The sequence below is a fragment of the Theobroma cacao genome, chromosome 4 (assembly GCF_053813885.1).
Source record: "Theobroma cacao isolate CCN51 chromosome 4, ASM5381388v1, whole genome shotgun sequence".
In the NCBI taxonomy this organism is placed as follows: domain Eukaryota; kingdom Viridiplantae; phylum Streptophyta; class Magnoliopsida; order Malvales; family Malvaceae; genus Theobroma; species Theobroma cacao.
Window position 1 is genome coordinate 27,588,043 of NC_142642.1, and position 12,880 is coordinate 27,600,922.

The window sequence follows — 12,880 nt, forward strand, 5'->3', positions numbered from 1 at the left end:
GCACCGTGGCGTCAAGGGTCTGTACCGAGGCGTCAAGAACAAAAATCTAAAGGATAGTGCGAAAAAGAAAAGGGTTGTGAGCTTATTAAGGTTTTATGGGTTTTATAATTATTCTAAGCCCATATTAAGACCTAATTAGGTAAACTTAAGGAAATTAGGTTAATTAAGTGGTATTTAAAGAGAGCTTAAAGAGAAGTTAGCCGTAAGAAAACAACCCTATGAGATATTTAAAAAGTTAAAAGTTGAGGCTGAAGATTGAAGATTAAGGCTGTCAATATTATTTACCTAATTTTTAATATTTCTTTAGTTTATAAAAAAATAAATAATATTATTTACCTATTTTTTAATATTTTTTCAGTGGAATTAGATTGTTTATTCTAATTTGTTCTTAATGCTTTTAATTGTCTGACCACTAATTAAATTGATCTAGAAACCTAAACATAACTTGAGGAAGGGAGTTTAAAGTAGGCTAAAAATTGAAATAGCATATAATCATATTTTTTTACTTGGATATATAAATTGATTTGTGTATAGGATAGAGATATAAATATATGCCGTATGTAGCCAGTATTAGAGCCTAAACTTAATGAATCTGCTTTAATTTCAATTCATTTAGAGAAATTGTGTTTTGATTAAAATAGATATTTTTATAAAAATATCGTGAGAGCCTTATAAATAATTAAAGACTCTAGGTTAGCAATTCATCCCATTAGAATAAGTTAAGGAAAATAAGTAAGATTTAAATGAAGTGTAAGGGATATTGTAATCTTAGGCTTGATTAATTTGATTTTTATCCAATTTTATTATTGTTTGACTTTCGTTAGTTTACAGTTTTGAATTAGATGTAGTTAATTTATAATTTATTTAGTTACTTGATTTTGCTTGTTTAGGTAAGACTAAATTGTGTTAATTTTAGTAATTAGTGAAATTTTAGATCAATTTTCTATGGGATTAATACTCTACTTACCAATATATTATATGTTCGATACTTATACTAACATGAGTAGAAAATTAAACAACATGCTTACAAGATTGCAATCCTACATCTGAAGCCTGTCCAAAATTTCTCGCACATACTTCTTTTAAGAAGTCAAAATCCCATTAGCAAATTGCTTTACTTCTATGCTGAGAAGTAATGCATCATACCAAAATCAGACATTTCAAATTCAACTATCATAGACTTCTTGAACTCTTTAAGCATGACACTATCATTTCTAGTAAATAAAAAATTGTCTACATATAAGCAAACAGTGAGCATTTTCCCTTCATCTCCAATTTTAACAATAAGTGTGTGCTCATATGGACATTTTCGAAAACCTTCTTTCAAAAAAAAAAAACCCTCAATACGACTATACCAAGCCCATAGGTTGTTGTACAAATACTTGTTCCTCCAAGGTTCCATGTAAGAGCGTGGATTTGACATCAACAGAAAGATAAGCCAAGAATTCTATGCTACCAACGCGATCATCAATCTGATTGCATAGTCGACCCCATATTCTTGCTTGTATCCCTTAGACATCATGCCTTATACTTATCAACTTCACCATTTTCCTTTAGTCTTGTTTTGAAGACCCATTTTACACCAATGGTTTTATGCCTTTTTAAAAGATCAAATAACTCCCAAGAATCGTTTCTTTCAATGGCTTCAATTTCATTATCCATTGCCTTCTGCCATTTTGCTTATTTGACAACACTTTCGAAAGTTGTAGGGTCACAATCTAAAATAAAGCAAAGTAGGTGATTGGATCTTTGATTCAATGAATTTTAATTACCTCATAATCTTTCATCCATGCAAGCCTTTTTTGAACATGATGAAGAGAGTGAGCTGCTACTGTTGGTGAAGTTTCAATAGCTGTTGGAGTTGTATTTGATGAATTTTTAGGCATAAAGGCTACTGGAGTTAGTTGTCTTTTTCCTTTAGTGTCACTATAAAAATGACTGGAGTAGGTTACTGTATATTCCAATCCCAAGTGATTTCTTTGTCAAAAACAACGTCTTTACTAGTCACAATCTTCTTTGTTTATGGATTGAACAATTAATATGCTTTGGATGCTTCACTGAAACCGAGAAAGTGTTGAGTTTTAGAAATATCAAAGAAGGATTTTCTAGAAAAAAGAGAGAATAAATAAAAATAGAGGAAAAATTAAAAAAATCAAATTTGGGAAAAAGAACAAGCCAACTACTCATCCGATGTATTTTTGTATTTAAACCATACAATGCGTAGATGTAGCCTTGAACAAAATGAAAAACTCTTAAAATGTCAGAGATGCACTTAGAGCTCTGCATTGAACACTGTGCTTTCCAACGGCTAACAGACTGATAACAAAGAACAACAAAACAACAAGCAACTATTATCGTTTTGAAAAATGCAAACAACAATAAAAGGAAAAATGACATAGCATAACTGCGTTTTGATTACAACTAGCATAAAAACCAACAAAGAAACTAAAACGACAAGAGACACATGCAAATTAACACTTGAATTTGGTAAAGTTGATACGTCGCCGTCTTGGACATAAGGAACCCTTTTTCAAGCTTTCAAATATAGTTACTTCCCGACGTATGATCAATTACTCCACTTGAATAGATTTTTGACCATTTTTTAACACGCCTTCATCGTCAAATATTTGATGAACTTCTAAGCAAGATCTCAACATTTCAAACCTCTCTTTGTTCAACACCTTAGTAAAAATATCTACCAGTTGACTTTCTATGTGACAATACCTCAACTTAATCCCTAAATCTTTGACAATATCTCTCAATGCATGGTATTTCACTCTAATATGTTTAGTACGTCAGTGATGAACTGGATTTCGAGCTATAGCAATAGTTGATTGATTATCCACATGAAGAACAGTACCTTTACTTTGTACAAAACCCAGATCTGTTAGAATTTTTCTCAACCATTGAACATTTTTTGTTGTTGCAACTATGGCAATGTATTCAGCTTCAACTGAAGACTGAGCAAAAATTTCTTGTTTTTTCAAATTCCATGAGAAAACAACACTTCCGAATAGGAAACAAAAGCCACCAGTACTCTTTGTATTGTCAACAAATCCTACCTAGTCACTATCACTAAAGCCTTGAAGTTCATTGTTATCCTTTTTCATATATTTGAGCCTAAAATCAACTGTCCTACTAACATACCTGAGAACTCTCTTTATGTTTTTAAAATGCTAAAGTGAAGGAGTCTACATATACCTTGACAGAAGACTTTTAGCAAACATAAAATCTGGCCTTGTAGCTGACAAATACAATAAGAAACCAATCGTACTTCTAAAAATAAGCCCAACTGTATCAGCTGAGCCATTATTCTTGCTGATTTTACTTCCTACTGTCAAACGAATAAGTATAGGTTTGCAGCAGTCCAAATGAAACTTTTTCAATAGGTCTTTAACATACTTAGATTGATAGAAAATAATTTGTCTAGAGCTTTGTAGTACTTCCATTCTAAGAAATTAACAAATCAAACCTAAATTAGTCATTTCGAATACAGTCATCATCTAAGACTTGAAATTCTACAAATACTCAATATTTGGTCCTGTCATAAGTAAATCATCCATATAGATAGCTATTATCAAGTTAATTGAGTCATATGAGCCTTTAACATACAACGTTGGTTCAGTGATGCTTCTTTTAAACCCTTGACTCCTGAAATGATCATCAATCTGCTTATACCATGCTCTAAGAGCCTGTTTGAGACCATATAAAACCTATACAAGCTTACAAACTTTGTGTTCTAACCCTGAACTTCTTCCCTTTCAGGTTGTACAATATAAATGTCCTCTTTCAATATTCCATTTAAAAATGTTGACTTAACATCTAAATGAAATATTCTCCAATCCTCCCTTGTTGCTAGAGTAATTAACAACTTGATGGTGTCATGTCTCATAACAGGAGCAGATGTATCAAAGAAATCAAAACCATAGGTTTGAGCATACCCTTTCACAACCAATCTGGCTTTATATTTGTTTATTGAACCATCAGGATTCAACTTAGTTTTATATATCCATTTAACAACAATCACTTTTTAGTTACTCGGTTTGTCAACTAACTCTCAAGTTCCATTCTTGAAAATCATCTAAATTTCTGCATCCATTGCAACTCTCTTGTTTTCATCAACTTGTGTATCTACAAAACTTGTAAGATTTTTCATAGCAAGATTACACCTATTATAAATGTCAATCAAAGACCTTGTATCTATGACTGCAAGTATTTCATCTACTAAGTCAATTGATTTTAGCCTCATCAGCATATTGCAACTGCTTACTAGCTCCAGCAAACAAATCCTCACAAGCTTTAACAAAGTCACTATTCCAGTTCCAAAACTACCTTTCATCAAAGCTACAATCCTTACTAATGAAAACTTTCTTTGACTTTACATCATAAATCCTATACCTTTTAGAAACATCATTATAAACAATAAGGATCCCCGAAACTGACTTATGATCTAATTTTGTTCTCTTTTCAACAAGAATATTTGCATAGCACACAGCACCAAAGGTTTTCAAGCATGAAACACTTGGTTTATGCCTATATCACATTTCAAAAGTTGTTTTTTTTTTTTTGTCAAAGCCCTTATATAAACCAAATTCAAGATAACACAACCTCTGCCCAAAAACTCTTAAGCATAGCTAACTGAATCAGTAGACACCTTACCATCTCCACTAAGATCCTATTTTTCCTCTCCGAGATTCCATTTTGATGAGCATTAAAGGGTATATTAAGCTGATGCTTAATTCCTTCTTTAACTAACAACTTTTCAAACTCTAATGCAGTATATTCAGAACCATTATTAGTTCTTAAGGTCTTAATCTTTTTTTTTCAGAAAAATTTTCCACAAAAGCTTTGAACTTGAAGAACCAACCTAATGCCTTAGACTTCTGTTCAAAAAATATACCCAACTAAACCTTGTCAAATCATTAATAAACACAATATAATACTTACTAAGATTTAGTGAAGGAGTCCTCATATGTCCATACAAATCAGTATGCACCAAGCCAAGCTTCTGCTTAGCATTCCAACTCCTATGCTTTGGAAAAGACTTCTTGCTTTGCTTTCCAAACTGACACACTGGACACAGTTTTTCAATTTTGTTGATTTCTATTATGTCATGACCCGGTACTCTCTTCGAGCCCGTGACAACCGTCGCGATGTCCCGATAGACATACTTTACCCGAAATGTCAACCGAAACTTTGCAAGGCTCTAGCATCAATTCTCTGCTTACCTTGTGAGTAGCAAATACTAAATATCATATTTTAAAGGAATATAGACTATTTTCAAATCAAAGACAATCAAAAAGTAATTTCTACCGCACAGGGGTATTTTGGCCATTTTACCTAAAAATTTCGAAACTTGCTAAAAAATATAATATATAAATGAAAAATATACATTTCATATCTAAAAATAAATTTAGGTATCTAAATCATCCATTTAAAGTGAAATTATAGCTAATCAAACTAAATAAAAATATTGAATAAAATATTCCATTTTCATATAAAACAATATTTATAAAATTCTACGTAAACAGTTAATGAAAAGTAATAACAAAATAAATTCGTATATATAATAGCACATTGCGCCAAGGTATACAAAAATATTCTACAATTACATGTGAGCTCCAAAATAACAAAAATAAACATGATTGTAAACCTACGATTTCTAAGGGTGCGAATCCAAAAACAAACCCTAGACAAAATCGACGGTCTACAGACTGCCCTAAGCCTGAAATGGGTGAAAAGAAGGGTGGTGAGTTTTTATAAACCCAGTGAGTAAGCAAAAATCATCTATAACATCTAAAGCCGAGTAAATGGAGACAATTAAAACATCTCATCATAATATGATTCATAACATTAAAACTCATTTCAACCCATACAAAACAGTTACATTTCATAAAAAAAATCAACAAGGCTTATGACTCTCTTAAAAACTTGGCTCGTGCCAAAACTTGTGCTCGGTGGTACCTTGCGCAGGGCATCCAACCGAGTCCGCCAAGGTTGTTAAAATAACATATACACTTAAAACATGCTTTTACTTTTAAAAACATAGCCATTCCTTGGCGTTGGCTGAGTTTCACCCTTACGTGGTGGTTCGGCATGAAGTGAACTTTAAACTATCTTAAGAGATACCCACCACGCCTCTCATACTAAGGTAAAATATGACGGGATTTATCATGCCCCTCTAATAGGCTAGTCCACTGAAACCCGCCCACTGCAGTAAGCTAATCAATTACCCCACCAAATTAATAAAAATTTCGACAGTATGACATGGCTAATATGATATTACCCATCATGTCAAGGTAAAACAAAACAATTCATATATTCCACACAAACACAAATCCAACCATTCATGCCATCACATTGTCATAAGCCATCAATTCAAACCATATGTCAATTACAAATCCCGTTATGCCGATACATTTATTACAAAGCAGGGTTGGCATAACTAACAATAATCAAAACATATATATAACACAAGTATATAGTCTCCACTTACTCAATTTCCAAAATTAGGATTCAATTTCAAAACAAATTATGAATCTCATTTCATTTAACCAACACATCAGTTATAAAACATAATAATTTACAATTTAAGTTCATTATTCTATAAAATCATAAAAACGAGTATAAACTACTTTAGATAGTTAAGATGATACTCTGATTGCTCACAATAACGGGAGTACTCTTACTCTTGGTCCTCGAATACGATATCCTTACTCTTACCGGAGGGCTCACCACCTATACCTAATACGCAACAAGTAATTCAATACATTTGTGCCAAGCTGTTACAAAACTATTCTAAGCTCTATATGAATCCGTGAAATTGAATGAGGAATGTTCGAATAATCACTTAAAGATGATGTTCTACGTAGGTTCAGTTGTTATTGGACTGAAACGGTATTCGACCTAACTCGCACTTTACACTGTTTAATTAGCCAAAACATTCAATTCAACTCTAAATAGATTCATTGCACTTTCGGTACTTTAAATACACCTAAAGCACCTCAATAAACTTGATTGTGACTTAAATTATCACATCCGAAACTCATTCTGATTCCGAACTAACGTGCTAATCAATGTCAACATAGACCAATAAGTTCGTATATATCATTAGAAATCAAATCCAAGTCCATTTACCATGATTTTCTCGTTGTCGATCAAGTCATTTACTAAAGCAACTATACTTTTCGATAATCATTGTTGATATCCGACACCATAAATCATCAAATATGAGATAAATAATATGAAATATAACAAAATTCATCATCAATATTTCCCCTATTAAATTCGGCCAAGGAGGGTTTAGTGAAGGACATGTGGTTTTCTTGCTTGTTTTTCATACCGAATATCACAAAACAACTAAAAACACCTAGATAACTTGAAATCTAACAAAACCCATCATCAAAACTTCCCCTCCTTAGTTTGGCCAACATGACTTCCTTTATGAAAGTTTAGGTTTCAACCATACAAAATGAAAAAGAAAGCATGGGAGAGGTTAATCTTAAGTTAAAATCGCGAAATCTTACCTCAGATCGCTTCGTTTTTCGATAATCGATGAATTTCTCTTGAATTTTCTTCTTCAATGGTTGTTTCTATTCTTTCCCCCTTTTTCTTTGGCTTGCACAACAATGAAAGAAGAATTGGGAGAGGTTTATGTTGTTTTATAAAGAAAATTATAAAAGAATTAAAGCTTGACACGTGTCAACGTGTGAATGGTTCATGATTAAAACTTAACTATTAAGCATTTCTTACCACCACATATAATACCTTAATTATCCAAAGTATAAAAATGATAATAGGTGAAATTCATGGGCTTGACAAATGTCACGGTGGTGGAAAATTTTAAAAATTTCATGTGGACATGTGGAATGACTGGTTAGCCCTTATGCTCAGAAAAATGTCAAAATTGAAATTTTTCACTTCTCAAATTCAAATTATGCTCCAATTAGTCAAACTTGGTCAAAAATCTCGTCCAACATTCCAATTTTTGACCTCGAGTGGCAAAATGATCATTTTGCCCTAACGTTATAAAAAGTTTTGATTGGATTCCAAATTAATCCTTGAACTCCGAATCACCATTTTAAGACATTCTAAGGTTCAATAACTCTCAAATACATTCTAAAGTCTCTATTTGGACTAGTTCAAAGTTTTAATCGACTTAATTGTACCACTAGGTACGATATCGACTTTTAACGATATTTTGAGGTATCCAAGTATGCAGACGTGTTATCAAGTACATGAATGACATGACAAGTATATAATAGAGCTAGGCTTGACATATTATCCCTGTAACTAGTTCATCAATAAACATTTTATTCAATGACTTGAAGTTAATATGACCAAGCCTTCCATGCCACACTTCAGTCATATCTTCTTCACTAATAAAAGCTTTCTGCTCAATATTCATTAAGTTCAAAGGGTACCACCTATTCTTCAATTCAACAGTAAAAATCTTAACTCTAGTAAGATCAAATATAGTGCATAATTCACCCTTGAACAATAGTGCATAATTTTTCTTAGCTAGTTAACTAACACTATGTAAATTTTGATCAACTTTAAGAACTAAAAACACATCAAAAATATTTTTAATACCTAATACAGTGTTGATAGATAGTTTTTTTTGCCTAGAACCTTTCGATATACTCCATATCCAATCTTGATTCAAGCTATGAAACTTCTATCAAGATCTGTAAACAACTCCTCTTTAGTTGTAAGATGGTTAGAATAATCACTATCTAGCAACCACATATTTCTTCTTTTTGAATAACCCCTAATCTGGCTATGAATAACATTCTTAATCTTTTTCAGTCTTCTAAACCATTGCAACCTTGCTGTCCTCACCCTTTTTCTTGGATTTGCAAACTTTTTCCACATGTCCAAGTTGATCACAAGCTCTACACTTAACATGGGGCATGTACTGACAGTGTCACGACCCGGAACTCCCCATCGAGCCCGTGACAACCGTCGCGAAGCCTCGACAAACATTCTTCACCCCGAATGTCTATCGAAATCTCGCAAGGCTCTCGTATCAGCTTTCGCACTTCCCCGGTGAGCAATAGTTATCAAATAATCAAAATACGAAAGAATACAAATTATTTTCAAATCATAACATAATATATATATATTTTTTCTCACAGGGGCATTTTCGTTATTTTTGTCGAAAACCTCGAAACTTGCTAAAAATGTAGTAGGTAAGCCGAAAATATATATATTTAATAATTTAAAAAAAATTAAGTATCTAAAACGTTTATTTGAAGTGAAAATTTGACCATTTGAATATAATAAAAATATTCAATAAAATAAATTATTTTCTTGTAAAATAATTTTCATAAAACTATCGGTACATAATTCTTATAGCGTAAAAGATAATTATATTCATTTATACTATAAAGCAAATAACCAAAGCATAAAATTTCTTTTACAGTGACACATGGGCCCACATCTATCCAAAATGCATCGGAAGCTGGAAACCTACAACTTTTACCGATTTGAGTCCAAATGAAGGTCCTTGTCAAAGTTAGCTAACTATGGAATTCCCCGAGCCTGAAATGTGAGGAAATGAGGGTGGTGAGATTATAAAATCCCAGTGAGTAAACAGATACCATCTAAACTATCTAAAGTCGAGTAAATGGAGACAATTAAAATAAATCATCATACTGTAATTTCATTACCTTTCAACTCATTTCAACCAAATAAAATCAATCCATAAAAATCGAGAAATCAACTTGGCTTATGAATTTCTTAAAACTTTGGCTCATGCCAAAACTCATACTCAGTGATACCTTGCGCAGGGCATCCAACCGAGTCCGCCAAGGCTGTTAAAATTTCGTATACACTTAAAATATGTTTTTAGTTTGAGAAAAATACAGTCGTTCCTTGGCGTTGGCTGAGTTCCCCTTCACGTGGTGGTTTGGCGTGAAGTGAACCCTAAGCTTTACCTCAGGAGATACCCTACGCGTCTCTCCGTTCGAGGTAATAATATAATGGAGTTTACCGTGCCCCTCTAATAGGCTGGTCCACGGAACCCCCTCTGCAGTAAATAATTAATATATAATCCACCAATCAATAAAATTCATTCTAGCATGACATGGCAATTTATCGCAACCTAGCCTCTCAAGGCTGAATACACAGTATAAATAATTCTAACACCAAAATCAGTTTAGCCATTCATGCTCATTTATTATCACAAGCCATTCAATTCAAAACCATAAATTTGCAACACAAACTAGCAGTCTCCAATTACTCTATTTTCAAAACCAATATTCGATTTTTCAGAAAATTTATAAAATCATTTTATAAAATCACAATTTCTCTTAAAACATGGTAATTTACCATTTAAACCCATTTTTCATAAAATCACACAGTTGTAAAAAACTACTTTAGATAATTAAGACGATAATAAGTTCACTCACAGTTCTAGGAGTCGATGTACTCCTAATCCCAGTCTCCAAGCACAATTTCTGTACTTTTACTAGTGTACTTTGCTCACCACCTATCCACAATGTACAATACATAATTCACCACATCAATGCTTGACCATTATAAAATCAATTCAGGCTCGGTATATATGCGTGATATGATATACAACTTATCCGACTACCGCTTAAATGCGGTGTTGACCTAATTCGGCCTATTATCTCCAATTTAACTCCAAATCAATTCTTCTCACTTTCTACACTCCAATTATAACTAAGTTACCTCCATGACTGTGAATGAGATTCAATTTATCAGTCTCGATAGCAAATTACGAAAATACCCCTAGTGGGTAAAAATCGTATTTTTGCTTCGAAAATTTTTATTATTTTTCTAGGCTCATAATTCATCATTTCTTAACCAATTCTCCTAAAATGAAAATCAAATTTATCCTCACTCAACACATGATAAATTCAGCCATTAATGATTGTGGGAGAAAATAAATTCTTTTCTTGTTGTTTTGTTTCTAAATATGCTAAACTAACTTAAAACACTAATATAACTTAAAATCAAATTAATCTAACAAGTTTCTCTCTCCTAACCCATTTTTTCAGAATTGAATTCATCATGAAAACATGTAATTTAATCATGAAAAATAAAGAGAAATGCTTGGGAATAAGAAAACTCAAGCTTAATAGAAAAAATCTCACCTTTTTCACTTAATTTTCTTGAAAATTCACACTTTTTCTTTAATTTTCTCTCTCTAGGGTTTTGTTTTTGTTTTTGTTTTCTCTCTCTTCCTGCTGGTTTGGCCGGCCATGGGGTGGAAGATGAGCTGATTTTTGTGCCTTTTAAAAAGGGAAATAATAAATTAATAAAGGCATGACACGTGGCATCATGTCATTGGTCCGTTTTTAAAATTTTAAAATTTTAATCCTTTTTATCTCCACCACACAATTAGTCAATGGTCAAAATGAGGATAAAGGAAGACCATGTGCTGGAAAAATGTCCTGGTGGTGGAAAATTACAATTTTGCCCCTGGGGTGGTAAAATTACCATTTTACCCTTTTACTTAAAATTATACCGAAATTAAAATTTTTCACTTCTAAACCTCAAATCTTACTCCAATAAGTCAAATTATACTCCAATAAGTCAAATGGGGCCAAAAAAATATTTTCTAAAATTCCCATTTTGTCTCAAGTGGCAAATGACCATTTTGCCCCTAGATAGCGAAAATTTCGGTTTGACTCCAAATTGATCCTCGAGCTCCGAATCACCATATTAAACCATTTTGGGACTTTAAAATTCTTAATTTCATCGTGAATTCTCTATTTGATCTAGTTCAAGGCTTAAATCAACTTTGTTGTACCTCTAGGTACAATACCGACTTTTGTAAATTTTTCAAGACTCTCTTAGCATGCAAACATGCTATCCACCACATGTATCTCATGACAAATATTTCTGTAGAGTCGGGCTTGTCATCTTCTCCCCCACTTGGATCAACCATATGATCCTTCTTCTTGACTGATTTCGATATCCGACTAAATATTAATATTTTAATATTATTTTATTAATAAAATATTATTTTATTAATAAAATATTATTTTATTCTAAAACTTTTATCTTGTCTCCTTGGTACCCAAAATACCTTATTATACCTCACTTGACTTCCAAATCGCCTTTTATCTCACAAATTCTCCTCCGATGAAATTATTATTATTTTATTATTAGTTTCTCACTTGCGAAATATTTTATCCTAAACTACTCCTTTCGTCTTTTATCACTTCTAAATATTTTAATTGACCTCAATTTGCATTCGATCAACTTTATTTATCACCATATCAAAGTATGGGGTATTTCAGACAGTACTTAGGAATGTGATTAGTCTTCTGACAATGAGTACATATAAGACATTTATCCTTCATTTTTCCTTGCTTACCATCACCTGCTTTATTGCTTTTGTAGCTGAGCTTTTTAAACCCTCACCTTTGACGATTAAGCCTTTGGTTTGAACAACCAAAGCATTTTCAATCAAATATTCAACTTTGAGAGCCCTCCTTTGCTCTTGAGCAATCAAAGCACTAACCAACTCATTTGCAAAGATCTTAGTCAGATTTTATGTATCTTCCAAAGAGGATATTTTGGCTTTAAACGTTTTTGAAATATTGACTAAGATTTTATTCACTATTTTTTTCTCAGATACTTTTTCCCCCAACATTCTAAGTTAAGTCACAAGTTTAACCTACTTATCAATAAACTCTTGAATATTCTCTTCTTCTCTCATTCTCAACAATTCAAATTGTCTAGAAAGATTTAATGCTTGCATCACCTTGGTGCGATCACTCCCTTGATATTCTCCCTTCAAGCTATCCCAAACCTTTTTGGGATCTTCATAATTCATAATCTTTACAAATATAGACTCAGACACCGCTGACTGCAGACATATAAAAGCATTATAACGTTTTAT